At 36.3% G+C, this 26759-nt stretch overlaps 4 long non-coding RNA genes across 10 annotated transcripts; 2 read left to right on the top strand and 2 right to left on the bottom strand.

Annotated features, from left to right (window-relative positions):
• Positions 1–1385: 1385 nt before the first annotated feature.
• Positions 1386–2642, bottom strand: LOC145094269 (uncharacterized). The gene is made up of 3 exons (XR_013703252.1): positions 2468–2642; positions 2199–2266; positions 1386–1560 (listed from the first exon to the last, which is right to left on the bottom strand). It is a non-coding gene; the product is annotated as an uncharacterized LOC145094269 (long non-coding RNA).
• A 6477-nt stretch (positions 2643–9119) lies between these two features.
• Positions 9120–10397, top strand: LOC145091437 (uncharacterized). Of its 3 annotated transcripts, XR_013702181.1 has the most exons (5): positions 9120–9414; positions 9481–9533; positions 9644–9709; positions 9790–10041; positions 10111–10397. It is a non-coding gene; the product is annotated as an uncharacterized LOC145091437 (long non-coding RNA). The 3 variants fall into 3 exon arrangements; XR_013702180.1 differs by having other exon boundaries at positions 9120–9533; XR_013702182.1 differs by having other exon boundaries at positions 9121–9533; positions 9790–9850.
• Positions 10398–14451: 4054 nt separating this feature from the next.
• Positions 14452–18727, top strand: LOC145091435 (uncharacterized). Of its 4 annotated transcripts, none has more exons than XR_013702173.1 (2): positions 14452–15487; positions 18307–18727. It is a non-coding gene; the product is annotated as an uncharacterized LOC145091435 (long non-coding RNA). The 4 variants fall into 4 exon arrangements; XR_013702174.1 differs by lacking the exon at positions 18307–18727 and adding an exon at positions 15980–16112; XR_013702176.1 differs by lacking the exon at positions 18307–18727 and adding an exon at positions 15977–16112.
• On the bottom strand, positions 18065–26487 carry LOC145091436 (uncharacterized). Of its 2 annotated transcripts, XR_013702178.1 has the most exons (3): positions 26385–26487; positions 18423–18629; positions 18065–18330 (listed from the first exon to the last, which is right to left on the bottom strand). It is a non-coding gene; the product is annotated as an uncharacterized LOC145091436 (long non-coding RNA). The 2 variants fall into 2 exon arrangements; XR_013702177.1 differs by lacking the exon at positions 26385–26487 and having other exon boundaries at positions 18423–18756.
• Positions 26488–26759: the final 272 nt, after the last annotated feature.

Genomic DNA, 26759 nt, shown 5'->3' with positions numbered 1-26759 from the left:
GGAGGAGATTGGTCATGCTTTGGGGGATGATGCCGCGTTGGACGCGATGAGTTGGAGTGATTTCTCGGCCAGGTTCAGGACGGAGTTTTCGCCGATTATTGAGGTGCAGCAGCTGGCACGAGAGTTTCAGGATTTGACGCAGACTACTGAGACTGTGGCGGAGATCACCGCCAAGTTCAGGGAGAGGGCTCTTCTTGTACCACAGTATGTAGCGGATGAGGAGATGAAGAAGGCTCGGTACCATGAGATGTTGAGGGACGACATCAAGGAGTTCGTGAGCAGGTCCAGCTGTAAGACGCTGGAAGATATGATTTCTCGGGCTAGGGAAAGGGAAATTGATTTGGAGCAGATTCGGAAGAGGAAGCCGGATGAGGTTCAGGTATCAGCGGGTTCGGGCAAAAGGCCCAAGGGATCAGATTCGAGATCGAGGGATCATCAGGACCGCAGTCGGTGCGGAAAGTGTGGCAGGGCGCACGGGGGCGCGTGCAGGAGTGGTAGCGGTGGTGAGTCTGGATGCTTCAAGTGCGGTCGGACTGGTCATTTTAGCAGGGATTGTACTGTTACCGCCGCGCAGGGATCAGACATGATATGTTTTCATTGCAACCAGCGGGGGCACAAGAAGGCCCAGTGCCCCAGTTTGTCTTCAGCAGGACGGGTGATGGCACCCGCCCCTGCAACCTTGAGGATAGCAGATGGCCGTCAGGGCCGGGTAGAGGCACCTGCAGCGGGGAGCAGGGCTTTCCAGATGACGACTTTGGAGACGCGAGCATCGCCGGACGTTGCAGGTATGTAATTTCCATTCTTAGTTCTTTTATTTTGTGCATGATTTCATTGTTATGGTTCTGCATCATTATCGGTATGAGTATTTTATTTTGATTGGTTGATTGTGATCGAGTTATATGCCATCTGCATACCTTGGATATTTGTATGGTAGTTAGGGGGATATGCTCTATTGAATAAGGTTTCGAAGGATGCAGTAACTGTAGCATGCCCCAGTTTGTCTTCAGCAGGACGGGTGATGGCACCCGCCCCTGCAACCTTGAGGATAGCAGATGGCCGTCAGGGCCGGGTAGAGGCACCTGCAGCGGGGAGCAGGGCTTTCCAGATGACGACTTTGGAGACGCGAGCATCGCCGGACGTTGCAGGTATGCAATTTCCATTCTCAGTTCTTTTATTTTGTGCATGATTTCATTGTTATGGTTCTGCATCATTATCGGTATGAGTATTTTATTTTGATTGGTTGATTGTGATCGAGTTATATGCTGTGACATCCCCAAAATCACGGCCAGAAAAGACCGGTTTGTTTATGCTTTGTTTAAAAATCAGAGTAACATTTTAAATAAAAGTGTTGCGGAATTTGTCCCAAAACAATAATATGATAAAGATTTATCAAAAGCATTTCCATAGAAATGTATTTCATTAAAAGACTCGGGATGTCATGTTCGTACAGATCAAAAGCATAAACAGTACAATACAAGCCTTACTACATTATTTCATATCTACAGGCCTATATCCGTAATCCCTCGTCCAAACATCATATATATGCTCAAGCGCCACTACCTGTAATACATAAAACTGAGTGGGTCAGGCTTGGGAGCCTGGTGAGCACATAGGGTTTTCAACCCACAATAAATAGTTTATTAATTTCATCAATCAATAATAACCCGATTACCCGTTCCCGTTATCCTCACTTTACGTCCCTAAACACCTATCATAAGGGACCTAGCCTAAGGATCATCATCGGGACGGACACTACTACTAAGGGGATTCCTCAGCAATAAATGTCCTAATAGGCAACCATGTGGGGGATGGAGTACATCTGGTGAGCACACAGTTCAAATAAACACACAGTTCAAATAAACACCTACAGGTTGCGAGCCTGCTAGTGTTCCACTGGACTGTCTAGAATAGTCCGTGGTCGTCATCTATACTCCGCTAGATGACTGGATCATCAATAACATCTATAACGAGGCCTCTCATTATTTTATTTTGTCACACAGCAACTATTACATCTACCCATGTTTTACCCAACACATTTTGTAGATATAAAATACATATACAGTTTAAATCTTTGAAAACATGTATAAAACGTTCATCCAGCATAGATAGCAAGTATTCAGATAATATGCACAAATAGCACGTAATTTATATTAAATACTTCATATCTATGTGTAAGTTGAAAGTAAATATGCACTCACTTGAAAAGGTGGTGATTCCGAACTCAGACAGCGCTTCGCTTCTTAAAAAGAATTTTCTTCGACGAAACCTAGTATTATTACCACTAGAGTTTAGTTTATTATTCGTCGAGACTAATTAATAGTCTAGCTATTATTATTATTATATAAGCGTCAAAAAAATACTTATATAACCCATAATAATAGCCCAAGTATTTATTATAAGTTCCTAATAACGTTACTATAATTAAATAAAAGCTATATTAAAAATAGCGTAGGCATAGCTCACTTACAGCGGGTTTTATAGAAAACCGGGCTTTGCTTGGAGCAGCGTTCCCGAGCCGAAAAGCTCTTCTTCTCGGAGCCTTCGAGCACTTCGGGGCTTCCGCCTCGTGCTAGGGAGGTTCCCTAGGCTTTTCGGGGGATTCCGGGGCTAGAGAGAGGTTCTAGAGAGAAAGAGAGAGTAAAGAGAAGAAAGAATGGGAAATGTGTGAAGAAAATGAGGGTGGGAGAGGTGGTATTTATAGGGTGAAATGTGGCTGAACTTGGTGCCACATGTCACCATGTGGTGGCAAGCCTTGGGGAGAAAGCAATGGCCAAGATTGTGCCACATCACCCATTTTCGCACAGCACACTTCCGACTTCTAAAATCCGTAACTTTCACATACGACCTCCGTTTTTGACGTTCTTTATATCCACGCGTAGGTAATAATAAGATCTACAACTTTCATTTTGACACCGTCAGCCAATTCTCGATCGATCTTAAATTTAACAGTACAAGGAGATTATACTGTTAAACGTCTGCGTAAAATTAATAACTTCTACATACGGACTCTGTTTTTGTCTGTCTTTTTACCGTTGATTTCCTATTAATGAGATCTTCAACTCTCATTTACGTTGCGTAAGCCAAAAACCGCTCGAACTAAAATTCGAGTTTCAGGCCGTGCACTGCTAAGCCGAATCTTAGAAAAATCATAACTTCTTCATACGAAGTCAGATTTGGGCGTTCTTTTTATCGATGTTCTTAGTTTAACATATTCTATGACTTTTGTTTAGATTGATAAGGCTAAAAAGTCTTCTATCGTAAATTCACTATTTACGTCTCCCGGTGTCGTGCCGGTTTTGCCGTAAAACTTCGGCGGGCCATAACTTCTTCGTTATAGCTCGGATTTCGGCATTCTTTATATGTACGGAAACCTTGAGACGTATTCTACAACTTTATGTAGAGATATCAGGATTATCTCACACTTTAATTTTGACGCTCATTTTTATTCTTTATTAATTATACATTTATAATTAAATAATAAACACATAAACACACATAATTCACATAATACTCAAATATTTTATATTTATTACTTCAAAAAGAGTTACAATAGTTGACCTAGACTATTACATTGACAAAAATGTTTAGCCCTGAAAACCCGGGCGTTACATATGCCATCTGCATACCTTGGATATTTGTATGGTAGTTAGGGGGATATGCTCTATTGAATAAGGTTTCGAAGGATGCAGTAACTGTAGCATGCTTGGGAGGGATTTGGTATGTTTCGCTAGTTTAGAGTGGTGCAGTGATTGTGATGGATGGGCTAAATCCCTAGCTATGGCAGGCTTGGGTTCCTCAGTAGATGGGTTATGGAATGGTAGCAAAGATCGGGATTTCCTTGAGTGTTGAGCAGCAAGGGATAAGCAGGATCGGAGTGGGGGAGAATCCTCCGGGTGTGCCCAGAGAGGAGTACGCAGACCCAGAACGAGTACGTGACCTCCGAGAGGGAAAAGAAGTAGTTCAACGTTTGATGGATTGAGGAATTCAGGTTGGGAGTTTGAGAAACTCCATATCAGCTAGCGCGTGGGATGGTAATGGTTGGTGATGTAAGACTACGGATAAGCCGTAGCACTCCTTAGTAGTTTCATTAGCGGAGTCGGGGCGAGGCCCTTTATCTCCTAGTGATCAGGTAGGGATCAGGAGTGGGTAGTGGACGAGAGTAGTAGGGAGTTGCCTGTATAGCTCTAGAGAGGTGAGACCTTGGGAGAGGCCGCTCCAGGATATAGTTGGGTGAGACCCGTGGGCGAGGCCCGTATGAGATCAGCAGTGTAGATGAGACCTGGGAGCCGGGTTACTCAGTAGTATGGTTGGGTGAGACCCGAGGGCGAGGCCCGTGAGCTCTAGCAGCCCAGGTGGGACCTGGTAAGGACTCTAGTGTCAAGATAGGGGGATCGGGGATCCCAGGTTTGTGGTGCCTGGATGGCAGGATTGTTTGAGCAGTTATAGGTGGTCGAGGTTTCTTTGGGAGTCGCTGAGAGCGACCAGTGGCGGTGTTGGGACTAGCTACCGGTGGGAACCGGTAATCCGGTCATTGAAAGGTTGGTAGGGACCAGGGCGGTCCCAGTTTATCAGGAAGTCAGTCGAGGATTAGCTGAATTGCCAGTCGGTGGTAGTGCGAGTATGCAGCGTATGGTGGAGTTCAGTTAGTTGAGTCGAGGGGTGCTCGACACCAAGTGTTGGCAGGAAGGAGTGCCAGTGAGTGCTGACGGTGATGACCCGTTCTGGGAATAACAGGGAGGTGATGGAGTTAGTGAAGGATAGGACCTTCACAGTGTCAAAGGAAAAGTCGGTTATGAGGCTTTGCCTTGGGAAGGCAAGGGATTTGCGCAAGGAAAGAAGTGGAGAACCTCTGCGGGTTCAGTGCAGTATTCGGTGGAAGACCAGCGCAGGTAGGCGGCTGGTGTTGGGTATTGGAGGCAGATCGCAGGCGGTGGGCCATGGTAAACTTCGAGGACGAAGTTCAGTTTAAGTGGGGGAGAGTTGTAACACCCAGGATTTTGAAAGCCAAGAAAGTAAAGGAAACCCTCAATTTAAGAGGGACTCGACGAGTCCAAGGAAGGACTCGGCGAGTCGGAGCGGGATCCGGGTCGATAAGGAAGTGACCAACTCGACGAGTCGGCCAAGTGGACTCGGCGAGTCTGGTCTGTGCGAGGAAAACCCTAAATCCGGGGCTTGGAGCCTATTTAAGCATCTCAATCTTCTTCTTAGGGCTCCTTTACAGCCTCTCACACCCAGAACGCCGCACCTTAAGCCCCCATTGTGTTCATTCAAGCTATTAGCCATTTTTGAGTAGTTTCAAGTAAGAAGAAGGAGCGGGAATCTTTGAAGCATCAAGGAGTGGTCTTGGATCCGAAGTTTGGGGAGCATTTCAGAGCATTGGAAGGTATTACTCGTTTCTCTCCTCCATATTTTCCTTGGTTATGAGTTTGGGGCTTTTAAGCCATGTTTAAGACCAATCTTGAGATTGAGGTCCAGATCTGAGGTTGCTACCTCATATCCATGCTTGTTTTGGTATGGAATCCCATAAAGTATCAGCCATTGGGTGGAAATTGGAGTCTCTTGGTCCAAAACCCTAGCTATGGGTGTATTTTGCCTAGATCTCACTCTCTACACGTAAAGTTTGCAACTTTACGTGGGAAATAGACTTGGGGAGGGTAGATCTACAGTTTGGAGTTCATGCATGACTCGGAAGTCCTCTGCATGTAAGTGGATCTTAGTGGACTTGACGAGTCCTTCGAGTGGACTCGGCGAGTAGCTTGAAGATGAGGGGGAACTCGACGAGTGGGATGAACAGCTCGTCGAGTCGGATGAAGATAGGCATGAACTCGGCGAGTTGGATGAACAACTCGGCGAGTTGGATGAAGATTGTCGTGTGCTCGGCGAGTCTGTTCTTAGACTCGGCGAGTCCGGTCGAGTGGTCCTAAACCCTTCGAGTTAAGACTCGAGTCAGCGAGTCGAGCCAGGACTCAGTGTGTTGGTCAGGACAGGAATCGGGATTCAGTAGACTCAGCGAGTCAGGGGCTGACTCGGCGAGTAGAGTCGCGAGTGGAAGGACTCTGGATTTATGAACTCGGCGAGTCAGTAGAGTGACTCGACGAGTGGGGTCGACCTGGGAGGTTGACTTTGACCAGGACATTGACTTTGACCAGAGTTGACTTGGTTAACCTTTGGAGGTCAGTTAGACTAAGTGTTGGGTTGTTATTGGTAGCTCGGGGAGCTAGTGGAGCAGCAGTTCAGAGTTAGCGGTCAGGTAGCGGTCAAAAGGGTTGGCAGCAGCAGTTCAGCAGTATCAAGTGAGTTTCCCTTTGTATGAATGGGTCTACGACCACAATGCCGACCCATGTAGCTATGAGTAGAAAACCCAGGGGTTAGCCCTAGGCACAGTATGCTAGTGTGATATTTGGACGAGGTCCAATGGTGGAGGGCGGGTGCCCAAGGAGCGATTTACGTGATAGTTTATACTTGTTGTCTGTGTGATACTTGTATGTGCCCGGTAGGGAGGTGAGAGAGGGCGAGGTCCCGTATCTCACCAATAGCAGAGTGTGGATGGTGTTCCACATCTCAGTAGCAGCAGAGCAGGGGCGAGGCCCATGATAGGAAAGGAGTGAGGGTGGGCTGGGCCCGAACCTCACTATCAGCAGGAGTATGGACGAGGTTCCATGACTCATCAGTAGCAGGACTCGGGCGGGGCCCAGAGATAGGCGAGGCCTTAGAGCAAGAGTTGTTAGTATATGTTTAGCTTATGTAATGTTATGTGATATGTTTATGTGCTATTATATGTTAGTGGGCGAGGCCCTGTGACAGGCGAGGCCTAAGTGAAACAGATTTGTACCCGAGCGAGGCTCGAAGCCAGGCGGGGCCTGGAGCGGCGGGGCCGTTGTAGCGGGCGAGGCCCGAAGTAGGGGGCGAGGCCCCGGATAGCGGGCGTGGCCCAATATGTGCAGAATGTGGTTATGCATGGTATGTGGTAAGGTGGGGAACTCACTAAGCTTCGTGCTTACGGTTTTCAGTTTTGGTTTTCAGGTACTTCCGGTAGCGGAGGGAGGAGCTCGGGATGATCGCATGGCACACACCATGGATTAGTCAGCCTGGGAATGTTTACTCTGATAATAAACAAGTGTTTTGAATTTAATACTCAAAAGTTATGTTTGACTTATGATACGTTGTTTATAAATCCATTTTTAGTAATGTTTTAAAAGAAATTTTTAGTCGTGATTTTTGGGTCGTTTTAAACACTACCAAAGAACCAATTCCATAAATATCAGAATTACCAAAATACCCTTGGAAGTCAAACTGGTCAACTCTTGGTCAAAGTCAAAAGTCCTCAGTCAAAGTCAACCTTCCTGGTTGATTCTACTCGTCGAGTCAACCCGTCGACTCGCCGAGTTCCCATTCCCAGAAAACTCTCATAACACAACTTAACTCGCCGAGTCGCCCCAAGACTCGTCGAGTCCAACGATCTCTGAGTCCCATCCTGTCCGACTCACTGAGTCGCCAACCAACTTACTTAATCCAAGGCTTTAACCAAAAGAGGTTGGGGTTCTGCGACCTGATTCGCCAAGTCCAAGAACAGACTCGCCGAGTCCAAGACAATCTTCAACAGACTCGCCGGGTTGTTCTTCCAACTCGCCGAGTCCTTGCACATGTTCATACAACTCGTCGAGTATACCCACGTGACTCGCCGAGTCTCTCCAGTTCTCAATCCATTCAGAGGCTTTTCGAGCCATGCAGGGGCTCCAGTCCATAGATCCACCCTTCTACAATCTAACCGTCACATAAAGTTGCAAACTTTACGTGAAAACCAAGGAGATATAGGCCCAAAACACACTAGGGCTTGGGTTTTAGACAAAGGGGCTTCACCAAAAACTCAACGACTGAAACTTTATGACATTCTAGGCCATCATAAGTATAGATCTGGAGTAGCAACCTCAGATCTAAACTCCAACCCGAAATAGATCTCAAACAAGCTAAGGAACTCCACATCAACCACTAAGGATGAATCAAAAAGGAAATTAGCTTAAGATTATTGCTTCTTACCTCTAAAATGTACCCAAACAGATGTAGATCCCAGATCCACACAATCCCCTTGATGCTAGCCTCTAATTCCTCAAGCTCTTTCCACCAAATTCCTATTCCAAACTCCAATCTCCTCAACAATGAAGTCTCACACGAAAATTAGGGTTTCTGGAACTCCCAGGGGGATTAGGAGGCTGGGAGAAGGACATAAAGCCCTTTAAATAGGGTGCAACCCTCGGGATTAGGGTTTTCTCTCTTCATCACCAACTCGTCGAGTCCAAGCCGTTGACTCGGTGGGTTGGCCACTTAAACCGCGATAGAATCCCGCTCCGACTCAGCGAGTAAGCAGACCTACTCGTCGAGTCCCTTTCCTAAATTTACACTTTTTTCCCTTCGTTGAACTTCTGAAATTTGGGGCGTTACACATTTCACTTCGACCTGCACGCATTTGTGATCGATATTTTTCTCGTTCCCTATAAATGGTATCTATTGTACTTACATTATGTTCATTTTGACTCTTTAAGGTCGAAAGAATATTGTATGGAGGGACATCATTATCAGTCATGTCTTCCAGCATATGATGCTCATCTTCAGTCAGCCGGTTTGCAAGTGCATGACCCTCCATATACATTGTAGGGTCATGATTATATTCACCATTTTTAACCGTCAAGGTCCAATAATCATAAGTTATAATAATTTCCGACCAATTCAAAGGGACATTTTTTTGTCCCCATATTTCTGCCAGATGTATTTGTATCTCTATAGACACCACTCTGATCACAAACTAAAATGATTTTTAAAACATAGCCTCCACTTGTTTTCACTTTTGACTTCTTTGTTATGACCACATATCCAAGAGTTTGTGCCACATTGTCAAACCACTCCTTCAAATTTTCACGAGTGTCAAACACCTAACAAATAAAATACATATCTGGCCAGTTTGAAAATTGTCTCGACGTATTAATCCTATCCTAATAAAAGAATCCTACTTCGACGTGTCATCTCCTTATTCTACTTTACACAAAAGTTAAATTACACATTTACCCTCTACCCTTCAATGCTTCGATGTGTAACACTTTAAAACTTTACATATTGAAGCCTAGAAATCAGCCACCTCGTCAGCTATTCTCTTAACTTTATCTCTTATTAAAACCCTAATCCGTTTCCCACCATCATCGGCTTCCCTTTCTCTCTTTCTCCCGACTCTAATATATTCACCACCACGATTTCTGCCATCGCCTTTCTTTCACCATCACCTAACACAATGGTCCTTTGTTCTTTCTAAAAACCCTAGAAGCCACTCAGTCATTTGCTTCCCTCCCTGCTGTTTGATACTTCCGATTGGCTTCACTTAACGTCGTTGCTTCCCTCTTGTCATTTTTGCTTCACACAGATTTGGTACTTTTGATATCCTGATGCTTTTCTTGAAAAAAAATTGAACGCTTATTTTTTTTACGGTTTCAGATTAATGAAAAACGATTTCAAGCATCCTTATCTTCACAATAGCCTTACAGAAGGTATTTTTTACATGATTTGAATGAAAATTCTTGATTAGTTTAAGTATTTTGATTAGTTGTAAGTGTTTCTTGATGCAATTATTTTTGGAATTTTGATCATTATCAAATAGAAACTATGGAACAAGCATTGAAGCCGAACACAATAGCATTTTTTCACTTTTTGGAGACCAGATCAGGTAGTATATTTATTACATTTGCTTCCAATATGCTTTTTATACACACAATCATGAAGTTTTTATCTTTCATTGATGTGTAGCAAGCTGAGAATGTGAGAAAACATGTTGATCTACAAGTGGAAGAATATTGGGGTGAAAAAGGTGTTGATTTTTAGAATGCTAATAATTGGAAGAAGCATCAATATGAAAACATTGCGATTTAAAAAAGTCTACTTCTAATTGAGAAAATTAAAGGCCACCTCTCTCGGTGCTCTTAAAACCCAACTCGATTTTCCATTCAAATTCGATTGTTTCAAATTACAAATTTATCTTCAACCTCCCCCTATTTCCAAGTATGTCTCCCTCTATCTCTTTCTTCATCTCTTCATATATTTTCATCTTTTTTTTTTTGTTATTTATAGGTTTTGCATCTTAGCAACGAAAATTGAATCTTCTCAAGTCCAACAACTCGTGCTATTGGACCTTATGCCAAAAATCATTACTTTGTGGCAGAAAAAAAATACTACATAATTGGTTACCAATTGCGGGATTGTTCTTTTTGCTATCTTATGTAAAAAAGAGTAAGTACGTTGCTATTATTTCTTAATCAATGTAAGTATATTGCTATTATAGTTAAATTTTTCTCATGTAAATGATAATTATACTCAACTTATAACAAGTATTACAAATTGAAATTCTTTTGTTGTAATTTAATGAATTATGTATATCAATATTGTATTTATGAAGTACCAGATTTAACATGAAAGTATCTATCAACTATTATGTATCGTAAGTTTGGAATAACTCTCTCTCTTATTTATTTGATACAATATAGAAGAAAAACAACACCAAATCCATATTTAAGGTATTTGTCAAATCCTAAGCCAAAACAATTTTCTTTGTCATAAACCTCTGTAAATTTTAGGGTCTCAGTCAAATCCAAAGCCAAAGTCATGAGATTCTTCTATAGAAGAATTTGGTGGCTCCTTAAACGCAAGAAACATAATTATTTTCTAAAATTTCTCATTTTACCTTCAAATTCTCAATTTGTGAACCTTATTTTGATTTATTTTCCATCTATTGGTAACATGAAAATCATTTTTCCAAAGTAAAGCCGTATGATGATATATGCTCATTCTTTTGGACGTTGGGGTCATTATTGTTGTTTATCTTGGCTTCCTACTTATTCTAGGTATTAGTTATAAATAATTTTAATTTTTCCAAAAATAATATAATAGTAGTTACATTTTTTTTCAAAAAAAAGAGTTAAAAATAATTACATGTGTTGTTATGTGCATTTTGCACACAAGTTTTGATTATGATTATAGTGAGGAGTTGGACTATCTTACATCAGCTGCATGGGTATTCCTGTAAACCAGAACCTTTTCTTTGTTTTCGTTATTATCTATAGTTTTCTAGAGTTTTATAGACAACTTAAAATGAAAACTGTTGCAGTTTGAATAAAATAAAAGGTGTCTTTTGGATTTTGGTTGCAGTTTGAATAAAATAAATGGTGTGATTTAGTGTTAAGTGCAAGAAATAGCAACATACTTATTGTTAAATGCAAGATATCAAATTCTTATTATTTTTGTCATTGATATTTTTATATGTATTTTTATAGTTTATATTTATGAGATGAAAACTATTTTAAAGAGACAATATGTATACCAAAGATTGATTGAATGTGTATACCAAATAATTATTCAACTTAATCACAATTACAAAATTAATTCAAATTAATAATTAACTACACATCAATTAATTAAGGAATTTGGGTTGTTAATTAGAGAAAGGAGTGAACAAAATAACAAATTTCACACTAACCTGTCATTAGTTGACTCATGCATAATATCATAATTTATTTTCTTATAACGTAGTTTATGGGAAATAAAAATATTTTCCCTTTTATATGGAAAAATTTATTGTTTTACAAAAATATTGTATTATGAAATATGTTATAAAATGGTAAATTTGAAAATTGGCATGGTATTGCAAAAAAAATTGAAAAACAATGTTTGAGATGCAAATGTTTTAAAAGTAAGACTTTGTACTTTAAATGTTTTAGAAAACAATTTTCTAAAACATTTCAAAACTACAAATCATTTTAAAATGCGTATTTTGTATCTAGATTCTAGAACTCGTGTACTAACGAAATACTATTTGCCAAAAAAACTTGCAATTATTATCTTGTAAACCTAAGCCCTAATACTTTTTTATCCCAAAATCGTGAATGAGCTTATATAGACATTTTAGATGTTACTCCATCCAATTTGGTTTAACAACTATCCAAATTATGGGAGAGCCTTTACAAGAACTCATAAGTATTTCTACATGTCTTACCATAACTGGTTTATCTAAAAATATATAAGGCTCATATTATTGTCTTACATATTATTACTATTGACATGTTTTTCAGATGACGAATCGAAATAAATGAACTTAATCCTTAAATATGATGCTTTTGGAAGAACAAAGATGATATATATTTTAGTTATTTTGAAAAATATATCTTTATTATTTAGAATATCTACAAATACCAAGTCACTAACTACATATTATTTTTGTTATTATAAGTTGTCAACATGAGTATGAGTATTACATGGGTTTCAACTTGCATATTAATATCTATGATAATATTTTACTTTCATTTATATCACTCTTATAACATTAACTTTTTAGGTTTTTTTTCTTAATTTTAACTAATCACTATAAACTCATAAGACAAAACTTTTATCTTTGTAAATCAATAAAATTTTATAAATATTTGATTAGTCATTATGATTTTAAAATATTAATTTTGTTGTTGTTTGTTACCCGTGGTTTTCACAGGTTGTAACATAGTATACAAAACTATAAAGAACAATACGAACCTGATCAATTTTAAATTTCACCATATGATTCAATTGTTGTAGGTGACTTAAAAAATAAGGGGTGCATAAAACAACACCATATTTTTAGCATTTGGCTATAACAAACTTAAAAGGTGACTTCTTTTTTAAATTATATTTTTTTGGTAAACCGTATAATCTGAGGGGCTCAAGTCAATTCGTAATAATGCCTGCATGAAATGTCAATTATAGAAGACTAACGATATTTTAGTTGTGTTATGGTTTAGACACGAACCTCCTGTATGAAATTCCACACTTTAATAATTAAGTTGAGGGGCAAAATGTGACTTATTATCATAAAATCTTTCTTGATGGCAAAAATTTCTAGATATGAGTTATACTGAGATATTTATATTCGAACACCGTATATATATATTCTAATAAAACACTTTTAAAACTGCCACATGACTATTTTTTATACCTCTACTTTGTGGCACCTTCTCCTTAAGGATAAATTACACGGATGGTCCCTGTGGTTTAGGGTAATCTGCGTGTTTGGTCCCTAACAATTTTTTTTAACTCGGACGGTCCCTACTTTATATTTTTGTTGCACGCTTAGTCCCTGTCCGTTCTAAAAAGACTAATTTACCCTTACTGATTTCTTTTACCATTTTTTAAAATATTAGTTATTAAAAACAAATATTAATATATATGAAAAAAATATATTAATTAGATATGTGGGCCCACTTCCTCATCCCCTCCCATAAAACCCCACCCTCCACCTCCATCGTTTTCGTGTCCTTCTCAAACGAACCAGCAACACCACCACTTCTATATTCTCCGGCGAGCCACCACCACCAATCAGATGCAATATTAAATAAAAAAGAACCTACGTCGAAAGTCGGTGTTTCTTTGGCAAACATAAACTATAAATCGCACAACCTGGTAAGGGATCTAGGGTTTTCACACCTCGTTCTCTCGTTATTATATGTCAGAAATTATAGAAAGCTCAACCATGGCAGCCGACGATGGGAACTAGGGTTTCTGAAGCACCAATTTTTGTTCCTATTCGTGGGAAAAAACTTTGGCAACGGTGAAGATGGATTCTTGGGTTTCTAAAGATCGGTAGGGTTGTTATTTGTTCCCCCCTTTATTCAGTTTCGAACCCACTGAATCCCCCTTTCTCTCACATGGAACAAAAAACGATTTGGTTTATCATTTATATTATCGGTCTCTAGACTGGATTTTTGGGTTTCAAATGTCGATTTCCCATCATCGATCTTCTTTATTTTCACTGATTTTCGAGACCACAGTTATTTCTAGGATTCCTCATTGATTGGATAGGCGTTAAGCGGTGAAGGCATCAAAAGGTGTTCTTCTGCTATTGACAAAAGGGTAGGGGGATTCACCTGAATCTGGTTTTCTTCTAGGATTCATCATCATTTTCTGGTTTTATTTTGGTGTTGAATTTGAGTTACAAGTTTGGTTTTAGATGTAGATTCAGATTTAGTGTTGAACGTTAGATGGCTTTATGTTGACTTTTGGGTAATTTTTGTGGTATGGATCTTTGGCCGGAGATGATGACCGGATTTGGTGCCGGTGACTGGAGGTGGTGGTAAGAACTGTGGAGGATTAAGTTGGAATCAATAATTTTTCCAACATTATATTAATAATTTAATTTATTAATAATAACTGGAATAATATAAAAAGAACTAACAAAATAAAAATAGTCATTGAGGGCAAAATAGTCTTTTTAGGTTAGATAGGGACTAAGCGTGCAACAAAAATATAAAGTAGGGATGATCCGAGTTAAAAAAAGTTGTTAGGGACCAAACATGCAGATTACTCTAAACCACAGGGACCATCCGTGTAATTTACCCTCTCCTTAATCATTCTCTCTAATTCCCACCCACCCCAACCCTTATCAACTATGGAATCATCTATTTATTCCCTAAAATCACGCAATTGTTTCCTCTAATTTCGGTTTCTTGGTTTTAGTAAAATATTCAAATTTAAAATACCCACATCCTGCATCAAATGGAAACCTTCAATTCAACCTTATGGTTAAATGGTTTTGCGGGTGATCTCTATCGTGACGATGATGTTTTGTGATTTTTAATTTGATGCAGCTTATAAAGTCACTTCCACCCATCTTCCTTTGTTGATCGTTTCTTTGATGTTGTAATGAAAGAGAATAAACCCTAATTTTAGCAAGCGACCTCCTTTTGATTCCATTCCAAGTAAATTTTTAATAAATTCATCGATGTTCTCAGAGGCTCAAAACATCTCTCATCTCTCATATCAGATAAACATCAGTCGGTTCCTATTTGCATATTCAAATTATTCAAATATTCAAATCTCATAAAATCAATCTTCGATCGTTTCCTATTTTTTAGATTCAATCCCTAAAATCCTCAATTAAATTATCAGTTTCCAAACTTAAATAAAGATGTCTATTCTGGCTCTTTCTCTCTCATCAAATGTGATGATTTCTTCCGCCACCAAATCCCCACCAGGTTCGATTATTTATTTGTATTTCGATTTTTAGCCCTAAATGATCTGTGTTGTTTGAACTAGGTTCGATCTGTTTTGGTTGGTCTATTGGCTTGATCATTGTTATCCATAAATCGATTTGTTTTGCTTGGATAAGGTTCTATTTTTTGTCATATAATGTTTGATTTTTTTTTTCAATATCTCAGGCTTGATATTTTTTTGTTGATAATGAGAATGAAAAACAGATACTTATCGACGGCAGTATTTGTGTGTTATATCTATGATAATTTTCTCCTTTTAGGCTCCAATATCTCTTGTTCCTTAACCTCTGGATTATCGGAAGCTTCAAAATCATTGGGTTTTGCGACATGATAGCATGGGGAGTTCGGAAAATGGGAAGCAACATATAGAGGAACTTGAGATGTTTCTGGAGTTTTAATTTGTTGACATTGACAGCACCCTTAATAGGCTCACATAGGTATTTATTTCAATTTATTTTCTTTTTGTATATCAGTTGACTTGCTAAATTAAGTACTTTTTGTGATAAATGTGGGAATTCTTTAACCATATACGTAAACTTAGAGTTGTTGTTTAGCCCTTAGTTAATTACTCAAACTGTTGAACCAGTCATGATTTATTTACCCAAAAATCCTATGTTTCAAAGATTTTGTTTCAGTAATGTACCTTGCTTTTGATTTTATTACATGATAGTTTTATTTCCATATATATGCGTGTTGCTGATTCTGAAGCTAAAACAGATATAAAACTCCCCCTGCAACATTTCCCCGATTCTATTAAGTTTTATGATAAAAAATAATATAATATTGAAATTGATGGTTTCCTTATAATGTTTTCTTGTGGACTTTGTTTATATGCACCTTGATTTTGTTAAGTTTTATAGCATATGTTGATCAAGTTGTGATTATCAATTATAATGGCTCAATTTTGATATACATCTTGCAAGAAGTAGATGGTCATATTCGTCGGTCAAGAATTTGAAGAAACAGAAAAGGAGATCTCAATGTATTTCTAGGATTCAAATCAAATGTACTCACTTTTTCTTTCTTTGATTAAATATCATTCTGTCTTAATTGCTCTCTAAAGGCATTAATGACATAGCAAGTCTGCCAAGTCGTCTATCACTAACATAATTTCCTGAGGCTAAGTCTTTCTAATATGTAGTGAATTTCTAGGATTAAGAAGTTGTTTACGTTGGTGTTGCGACAAAAAACTTATCTTGCGAAATATATGCTTTTGTAATGTATTGGAATCTAGATAAAAGAATATTATGTTGTAGTTGGGGATCATGAGAATTGAACATTCCGAAAATGTTTTTGGATTGTGGTTCAATGGTAACATAAAAACATAAAGAAACAAGCACAAAAAGATATTGTAGGTTACCTGTCGGTTATGATTTGTGGTATCGCTTTTGTGATTTTCTTTGAGAATGTAATAGCATGAATCCAATTACTAAATTATCTTCATAAAAATTGTACTTGATTGTACAGAGTCAAAATATAGAAAGCATGTTAGGTTATTTAGGGGTAACCGGGTGACCATGAAAAAAGGCATATACCATCTTTTTGTTGCCGGTTTTAAAGTTTGATGGCTCATGCAACAATGGACATTTTTTTTGTTAAGGATAAATGTGTGAAAAATGTTTTAGTAGTAAACTGCAGGTATGTTATGATTTTGGCTATCTTTCATTCTTTTAATTCGGGGCAACCATTTTTTTGTTAAGGGTAAATGTGTCAATAATGATTATTATTCAAGATTTGAATTAGTAGATCATAAACTCTAGGTTTGATGCTTTCTAATTTTTGCTTTTTATAGCAACCTTGCTAAGCCACCCTTAAAGTTTATATACAAGAGAAAGGGTAAAATAGAATATGTAGGCTAACTATTTGCATCTACAATATCTGAGGACATTTTGGTAATTTTTATTTGGTTGTTATTTATTGTCCGTGTAGTGGAAACCCACAATATTGTTAAAATATGTTATCCAATTTCTTAATTCAAGAACTCATAGAATTATCATATGAATTTTGAAAGGAATAACATTAACTGGGAATAAAAAACTTATAGATGAAGGAAGAATTGAACTGAAGTTGATCTCGAGTGAAATATAGATTGCCTGGATTAAACAAATGAATTTTAGATTTAAGTATAGTAATCAAGTACACTTTATATAGGAAGAAAATGGAGCCTTGAAGTTTCTCTTCTCATATTTTGAATTGTTTTCCATACCTTTTCTCTGTAAGAGTAATTCGAAAAAAAGCCTTTAATGTATTTATTTTCGAGTGATTGGTATGTGGACATTTTAGTTGTGTTTTTTATTAGATACTATGGTTTTCTTATTATCTAAGGTTTTTATTTATCTATTTATTTCTTTATTTATAATTTGTCCTCTGCTTAATGACATAATTAATTTTTTCTTTTGGTCAAATATTATTTTGAAACCATTTAAAATATTAATTAAAAATAAAGATGATATATTTATGAATAAAACATATAATGTTGTATAAAAATAAATGTTTGTAAGTTTATAATTAATGATTACAATTTTCATAGTTTCTATGTTATTTTTATTTTATCAACCGTGTCGTACACATGTTATATATATATATATATATATATATATATATATATATATATATATATATATATATATATATATATTCTTAAATGATCATTTTTAAAATGTGACTGAAATATCATAACTATCATCGTTGTATAAAGTGAATTTTATTTTAATATTGCAATAATACCAACAATATTAAAAACAATTATTTATATGTCTATCATGTTCTTTAAAATAAATTGTTTTCTTTGATTACAATTTTTATTGCAAATAACAAATTTATTATCTTAACGAAACTTAGAACATGACAAAAATTTATGGTTACAATTATCTTAAACATTTTAAACTAATTTTTATAAAAACAAAATACTTTAAAATGTAATTGATTACGAACGTTTTTGATACATGATAAGTTATATCTTAAAAATGTAATGCCTAAACAGCAACTTAAAAAGGTTTCTTAACCGAATGATCGAAGACAAAATCTTATGATATTTGAATTTTTTGAAGGTGCAGTGTATGATATATTTACATATTATATTATAATAAGATTTGCAAATAGAAAAAAAGATTAAAAAAAAGGATGATTTGGTAGACAGATCTTCTGCACGACGTATCGCATCGGGATTTGATGTTATCAACATTTTGATTCTCTTCTGATTCCTCACTCATCTTTGCAACTGTTTAAATAACCATGGTCGCTTCTCCATTAACAGAAGCTCAAAGCAGGATCTCTATCTCTGATAACAGGAAGCGAAAACTCCAAGTTTATGAACGCAAAAACGAGAGATACAGAAGAAGAAGAGACTCGATATGAAGTTGGTGGGCTTACTTATTATCGTAACCGCGTCGCTTCTGGTTGTGCCGCCAATGCTTCCGCCATTGCCGCCACCGCCGATGATGTTGATGTTCTTTCCGGTGGGGATTCTGGCGCTTCTTATGTTATTGGTGATCCCGCCGGTTGAATATGCGTCAGCTCATCCGCTGAATAAGCAGATTCGTTTCTAGTCGGTTCGATTTGGCAAATCACATTTGTTATCTACATATATTACGAGATATTAGAATGTTTTTTTTCTTTGGATATTGTTTTTGTTACGCAGGATTAATACTTATAATATAAGATAGTATTTGATTTTATTATAAGTTTTATTTTTTGTCATCATTCTTGTAAATATATTAAATGTTGCATCATTTTCAGATGGACTAAAGTAAAAAACCCAATTTGATAAATATACAATCCGGAAGATGTCGAACTCAATATCCAATAACATATACGGATAATTTCATAAAAAAACTATTATATTTTCTTCAGAAAAACAACTCATATTTCAATTTTTTCTCACATCAATATCTAAAAAATCTTCAAAAACATTCTTTGAAAAAATATATTTTGTTATTTTTAAATACAACATAACTTCTAACCATAAAAACAATAATTATTAGGGGTGAGAATGGTATATAAAAAATTGAGTAATACGACCACATGTTAAATTAGAATACAGTTTGATAAAAGAAATTGAATAATTTTTAAATTTTCGTTTATAATTAAAATTAGATAGAATTTCAATAATGGTACTCGTGATTTTCAAAAAAATAACTTCATTTAAAAAAAAAAATAGCAACTTCATGACAATATTGCAAAACGCTATATCACCGGTCTTTATAATTTTCAAATCTTGCATCATTTGTTTTTTTAATTTACACCGTTAACGTATTAAATGCATGCAAAACGATTGATTTACCTTTTTTTTGGTTTTCCCCAGAATTTTGGAAAAAACGTACGCATATTTTAAAATGGAAATGACTTTTGAATAATATAGTTTTTGAAAACTTATTTAAAAAATAGAAAACTGTTAGCAACCCAGTCAAGTTTGTGTTGACTTCATGACCCGTTATAAAAATTACTTGGTGCGGCTGTTTTATTATTTCTACTAAGTTGTAAATAAAAATAATTCAAACAAATAATAAAAAGGTAGATAATAATTTATAATACATTAGAACATCCTCAATCTAACAACAAATTTCATTTTAAAAACCATATTTGATGCAAAAGTGTTCCGGTTCAACACAATTGCTACATAAAAAGTGGATATTAAAATACCAAATATAATGTTATAGTGTTCATTAACACCAACATTGTTGTTGGAACTTTCAACTTTTATACATGGGTGTTTCAACTTTCAACTTTGAATTTGATGTATTTTCAGTTTATTATTTGTATACTGCTATTATATATGTCTTATTTGTTACATGTTATATTATAGTTAAAATTGATATTAAATTATGATATATCTTAAATTTAAATTTTATGTATCAAACGGTATTTTAAAATTTAATATTTTTTAAATATTTAAAACACATTTACATACTTAAAATTAATTATTTATGAAAAATTTTAATTTTGATTATGATTGTCTAATAATACACTTTATAACGTTATTGTTATTTTTGAAATTCTATGCAATTAAGTTGCACAAAAAGTAATATACCTATTTAGTTATTTTTGATGTTAAAGTTGTGTAAGACGCTCGGGTGTGGGCAACGCGGTAGCCGCGTTATCTGACGTGGCATACGCCCTTAACGGCGCCATGGCGCAGAACAACGCCCCAGGGACGCGTAAAGGCGCGTTACGCCATGAGATGTTACCACGATAACGAGCCACAACGTGTATAATTCGAACCTTTTTTATTTTTTAGCCATTGAAAAACAGTAATAATACCATTGCATACGGTAGAATTAATAAAAAAAAATTTACTTCTTCAATTTACTTTATATATATATCAACAAATATATATATCATTTTACCTCTCTATCTCTATTTATCTATATCCATATCTATTTCATTCAAAAAAAAATTACCCTCTATGGATCAAAACCCGAATACCCCTCCTCCGAAGACAAACACATCCACTCCATTAGGTTTTGCGGGATACGAGGAATACATCAACCTTCTAAACTCTCAAAACTCACCACAAATTCCATATTCCGGTAATTTTTTCAATACCACCTCACCCCCAATACAATTCCCTACCTCGCCATTTATGCAACAAAGTGCAAACATTCAACAAAACCTTTTTACCACATTCGGTCCCATGCGCCAAACAGTCACACAACTCACACCCACGCAAGAACCCGTTGTCGAGACGCAAGCTGGTGGTAGTCAGAGAGCATCGGGAAAAAAAGGAAGACCAAAAAAGAAAGGGAAAGAGGTCGTTGTCGGGACGGACGAAACGGAAGCACCTCCATGGTGGACACCGAAGGAAGAGCATACGTTGGCGACGGCTTGGTGCGGTACTTCAAAACAACCAACTATGGGGAACGATATGAAGAGAGTTGCTTTTTGGGATGCCGTAATCGTCAAATTTCGCACAATTTTGAACAAGGGTGACACGTATCGCAATAATGATATGCTTAGTGACAAATGGACTCAAATTAGCCGGAAGTGCACCAAATTCAATTCCATATACAACAAACTTTCTTCGCAACGTCAGAGTTGTGTCAATGATTTCGATGTGTTTAGAGCCGCGAGGGAGGAATATCACGTGCAAATGGGGCACGTATTTGAGTATGAAAAAGTATGGGAGTTAGTGAGGAAAGATCCAAAATGGATGAAAACGCCAACATCATCGGAACAACAATCCAAAAGGTCTCGTGGTTCGGGTTCGGTTGACGTTTCTGACGGACACACGAACATCGACCTCAACGCGGACACCGATGAGATCCCGGACGAGTTTGACGACATCGAAGAAATCTCTCCGCCACGACGACCTATGGGACGCGACAAAGCGAAACGCGCTCAACGACATGCGAAGAAGAATGAAAGTCGGCTTCGAGAGCACGAGGAAATGAAAAAAAATTTGACGCCCACACGGAAATCGCAAATAAAAGATACGAATTGCAACGGGAGCATTTGGATTTCCTTCGTCAAGAAGCCCAAGAAGATCGCATGTCGAAGGATTTGGCAATTCTTACAACAAACGAAGAAAATTTACCACCGAGACGAGCTTAAGTGATACGGAGGATGAAGGCACAGATAGAGAAAAAATACTTGGGCGAAGAATAGTTTGTCGGTGTTTTTTTTAATTATTATGACTACCGTGTGTTTTTTTTTCAATGTTTTTTTTGGTTTGTAATGTTTTTTTTTTTTTAAGTTTGTATGATGTTTTTAATTTTCTAGTTAATGAAATTATGTTTTATTAATTTATATGTTTTTTTATAAATATATGACATATATTAAAAAAAACGAATTAGAAATATATGAAGTAAATAAAAAAATAAAACAAATTAGAATAATAGAAATTAAAAACATCCAAAAAAATAAAAAAGGAAATAGAAAATAGTATGTGTTATTCCATGTTATTTGGTATTGTCCATTTCCACTCTTGGTATTATAATACCAAATTGTGACTAGAATGATGAGGTGGACAATTTAGGTGTGATAACATGTAATAACATGTTGCCCACACCTAGTAGTCTAATGGTTTGAAGATTATCAAACAAAATATAAAATTTTAAGTAATTTTCTAATAATAAATTAAATGGTTTGACTTTGACTGAAGGATATTTTATTAATCGGGGTCGAGACTCGAGACTATCAACACATTGTGTGGACCGTTTGGCATCAACCAAGAGAAAGAAATGATGACTCAACTCTTGAAATGCTCATCATTATTGACTTAAAATTCTTGCTGCTTAACTATTATTCATCAATCAGGTTTACCATTTTGTAATTATTATAATAATAAATTTCCAGTGAAGTTATTAGCTAATCATTTATTGTCACAATTTCCTTTACTTTCAACCGGTTAATAGAGTATTTGTTAGACCATCGGTGTACTCGACACGAGCACCTTTGTTGTTTATGTGGACCACGACCACGACCGTGCACACCACCACGGCCGGTCGTGATCGACCGTGGTCGTGGCATCTCGTGTTCCCGACGACGAAATGAAACGACCAATGAGTATTTAATTTGCTTCTTTTGACCGTTGAATGGTCAAATTGTTTTTTTTTCAAAAACTTAATACCTATATAAATAAAATCCTCACACTTCTACTTACATTTCATCACATTTCACTCTCATTCTAAACCAAAAAACACATAAAGATTTGGAAGTGTTAACATTTTTTTGACTAAGATGATGACGATGAATTTATCCCGACCTTCTTCAATGTTGTGCAACACATTCACGATGAAGAAAGTTCGAATATTGTTCATACAAGGGCGGTTGTCAATCGTGATCGTCAAGCCGTGCACGACTTTATGATACGTGATTACTTCGCCGATAACTGCCTTTCTAATGAAGACACATTCGAACGTCGTTTTCGTCTAAATAAGGCGATGTTTTACGTATTAGTAATGCTTTAGAAGCTCGTTATGGTTTTTTCAAACAAAAATCTGATGCTAGAGGAAGAATAGGTTTTAGTAGTATACAAAAGTATGCGGTTGCGCTTAGGTATTTGAGATACGGTATAGCATTTAATACATCTGACGAATACTTCTAAGTATCCAAGAGGAACGCAATTGATTGTGTATGGTTTTGCGCATGTGTATATGAGGTTTTTCATCAAGAATATTTGTGTAAACCAACTCCATTTAATATTGAGTGATTATATTCGGCTCATGAAGAGAGGCATGAATTTTTAGGTATGTTTGGTAGTCTAGATTGTATGTATGTGGCTTGGGAAAAATGTCCAAATGCATGATGTGGTTAATTCACTCGAGGAGATATAGGTGAACCAAGTATAATCCTAGAAGCTATCACATCTCAGGATTTATAGATATGACATTCTTTTTTTGGAATCGCGGGGTCTAACAACGACATTAACGTTCTTGACCAATCTACACTTTTTAACGATCTTTGGACCGGCAAAGCACCTGACATGACGTTCACAATGAATGAACATTCGTACAAATACGGTTACTACCTTTGTGATGGGATATACCCGGATTATTCTACACTTATGAAGGCATATTTGGTTCCTCAAGGTGAAAAGGCAAAGTTGTTCACAAAGAGACAGGAATCAACAAAAAAGGATATCGAGAGGGCATTTTGAATCCTCAAGCAGACGTGGCGTATAGTGAAATACGCTACACGACTTTGGGATAAAGATAGAATTAAACGAATGGTCCTAACATGTATTATAATGCATAATATGATCATTGAAGATCAAGGTCGAGCGATTTGCACGTACGATCCGGACGACGTCGTCATCCCGTTTGAAGAGTTCGTATCCGGAACAAATGAATTTTTATCACGAGTTGTTGAAATTCATAACAGCGAAACGTGTTTTAATCTTCGAGAAGATGTCGCAGATCATTTGTACGAACTCAACATGAACGAAGATTAGTTTTTTTACTTAAGTTTGTTTTTTTTTTTTTTTTTTTTTTTTTTTTTTATAAATTAGGTTATTAAGTTAATGTAATGTTTTTTTATTCTATGTTAATTAAGTAATGTAGTTTGAAGTTGTATTTTTATTTTTAATGTTTTTAATTTTTTGTATTTAAATTAATGTAATTTGGTATTTTAAATTAAAGAAATTAGTATTTAAAAAAATTATATGATTTTTTATGTATTTTTTATTTAAATTTAATTAAAAAAATGAGGTGAAGTGGTGTGTTTAGTAGTAGGTATCCCATGGTTAGTGGTAGCGAATGTGGTGAACTGATGATGATGTGGCACCCACCATTATAGTGGTTAGTGGTATGTATAACGGATGACCTTAGGAACTATTTTTTAAGTGTTCATTCTATTTTTTTCTCCATACATAAAAACTTATGATTCATAAAGTTATAAAGTACAATATTCTAAAACATCAATTATTGTGTATAGAGAAATACTATTGTATACGAATCAACTATCATTAATTACACGAATGGTCCCTATGGTTTAGGGTAATTTACGTGTTTAGTCCCTAACTTATTTTTTTAACTCGGAAGGTCCCTACTGTTTGTTTTTGTTACGCATTTGATCCCTGTCTTACCTAAAAAGACGATTTTTCCCTTGATTTTTTAATTTATTTAAATAAACACTCCCCCAACCCCACCCCTCTAACCTTACATTGCCTACCCCACCATTTTTCCCTATTTAAATAATAAATTATTTAAGTAAGACAGGGACAAAGAGCGTAACAAAAACAAATAGTAGGGACCAAGTGCGTAACAAAAACAAACAGTAGGGACCTTCCGAGTTAAAAACATAAGTTAGGGACCAAACATGCAAATTACCCCAAACCATAGGGACTATTCGTGTAATTTACTCTTTTATTAACATAGAAACAACATACAATGAGTATCAGGCAATATAACATAATATAAATGTAAATATATATTTTTTGAGGCGACTATACGAATCAACTATCATTATTTTACAACATCCTACTTTGATTTCTTCCATTACAATAGTGCACTTTGAAAACTACCCAATAAAAACAATGTCATCCAAATACAAATACAAAGCAATTTTTACCACTACAACTTGGTATATTTTTCAAGGTAGAATGTCCTAATTAGGGGTGTAAGGGAGCCGAGCTACTCGTAAGCTACTCGAGATCGAGTTAAACGAGCCTAAATATGAGGCTCATTTATTAAACGAGCTCGAGTCGAGCTTCAATTAGTGGGCTCGCGAGCCTAAACGAGCTTAAACTAGCCTATATATATATATATATATATATATATATATATATATATATATATATATATATATATATATAGAGAGAGAGAGAGAGAGAGAGAGAGAGAAAGAGAGAGGCTCGTTTAAGCTTGTTTAGGCTCGCGAGCCCACTAAATTGTTCACGAGCCGAGCTCGAGCTTCATTTTAAGGCTCGAATCGAGCTCGAGCTTCCTCAAAATTAAATGAGCGGAGCTCGAGCTTGGTCAGGCTCGGGCTAGGCTCGGCTCGTTTACACCCATAGTCCTAATGAAGTTTTTTGAATATATAATGTAATGGATTTTTCAAAGTACAATGCATTAATTAGGAAAAACTTGAAAGTACAATGCTACAGTAGAAAGAAACAAAAATAGAATGTGATATTTTAAGGGGCAAATTCCAGGGAATAACATTGTACCTTATATTTTGTTACTGATATAGACAATGCTCTTTATTTTTTACTGGTATAAACAACGTATCTTGTTTGTTTACCATAATAACAAAATATGTAAACTCATAATAGTAATGTACGTACATTTCATTACCAATATGGACAACTTAGTTTATTTGTTACATACAGACACTCTATAGGCACTCACTGAGTTACTTTTGTGAAACATACATGCTTGTTTTCCAATATGGAGGGGTTTAGCATTATTACCATTTCATTTCTACCAAGTGTGTGTTCCTGTCCTATATGCAGCTTCATACAACTTTTGCATCCTCTATTGGTCATATATGATATAGTTTTTGGATTTCAATCAAAATGCGATTCTTTTCGCTTCTTAACTAATAAAAATGTAGCATGATCAAATCTCGCGTGTTGAGCAGCTCCACTTTATCATCATCAAATTAATAATTTATCATATTTAAATTGCCCAAAAACCTAGTAAATACGGGACACTACGAACACAAATGACAAAACACACTTAAATCAAACTTTTTTTTGATCATTTGTTTATATATTATTATATTTAAACCTTGTTTAAAATTCACAGAACCACAAAAAACAACAAAACAGAGAGAAGAATAGTATAATACACTAGAGGGTGGAACTGAACTTTATGTGCATTATCATTTATTTGGGGGTAAATGACTTCAAACCCTAAATTACGCATAAACAAGAATAATAAGATGAAATGTTACCTGTCGATGAAGGAGAAAGACCAACAACGGACGTAGATCATAAATACAACGAAGACATCGGGAAGATGATGTCGAGCAACATAGCAGACCGATTCTGTTATTATCAGACTATCGGAGTAGCGCTTTGTTTCTCTGTTTTCGTGTAGTTATTCGTTTTCCACCCCGCCATTTTTCCCGCCTGCGACATTTGGTCTGGGCTATTTGGGCCGGCCCAAAATAATAACTTAGTTATTACAAAATAGAGACGAACAAATCGGAGATGCTACTATTTTCATATATATATATATATATATATATATATATATATATATATATATATATATAAAAGGTTAAAACCCGTGGAACCCACGGGTGTTAATTTTAAATAAAATTAAC

Source organism: Lactuca serriola, chromosome 3 (genome assembly GCF_051521515.1).
Source record: "Lactuca serriola cultivar US96UC23 chromosome 3, Lser_US96UC23_V15, whole genome shotgun sequence".
Classification (NCBI taxonomy): Eukaryota; Viridiplantae; Streptophyta; class Magnoliopsida; order Asterales; family Asteraceae; genus Lactuca; species Lactuca serriola.
This window is presented reverse-complemented; position numbering and strand designations above follow the sequence as displayed.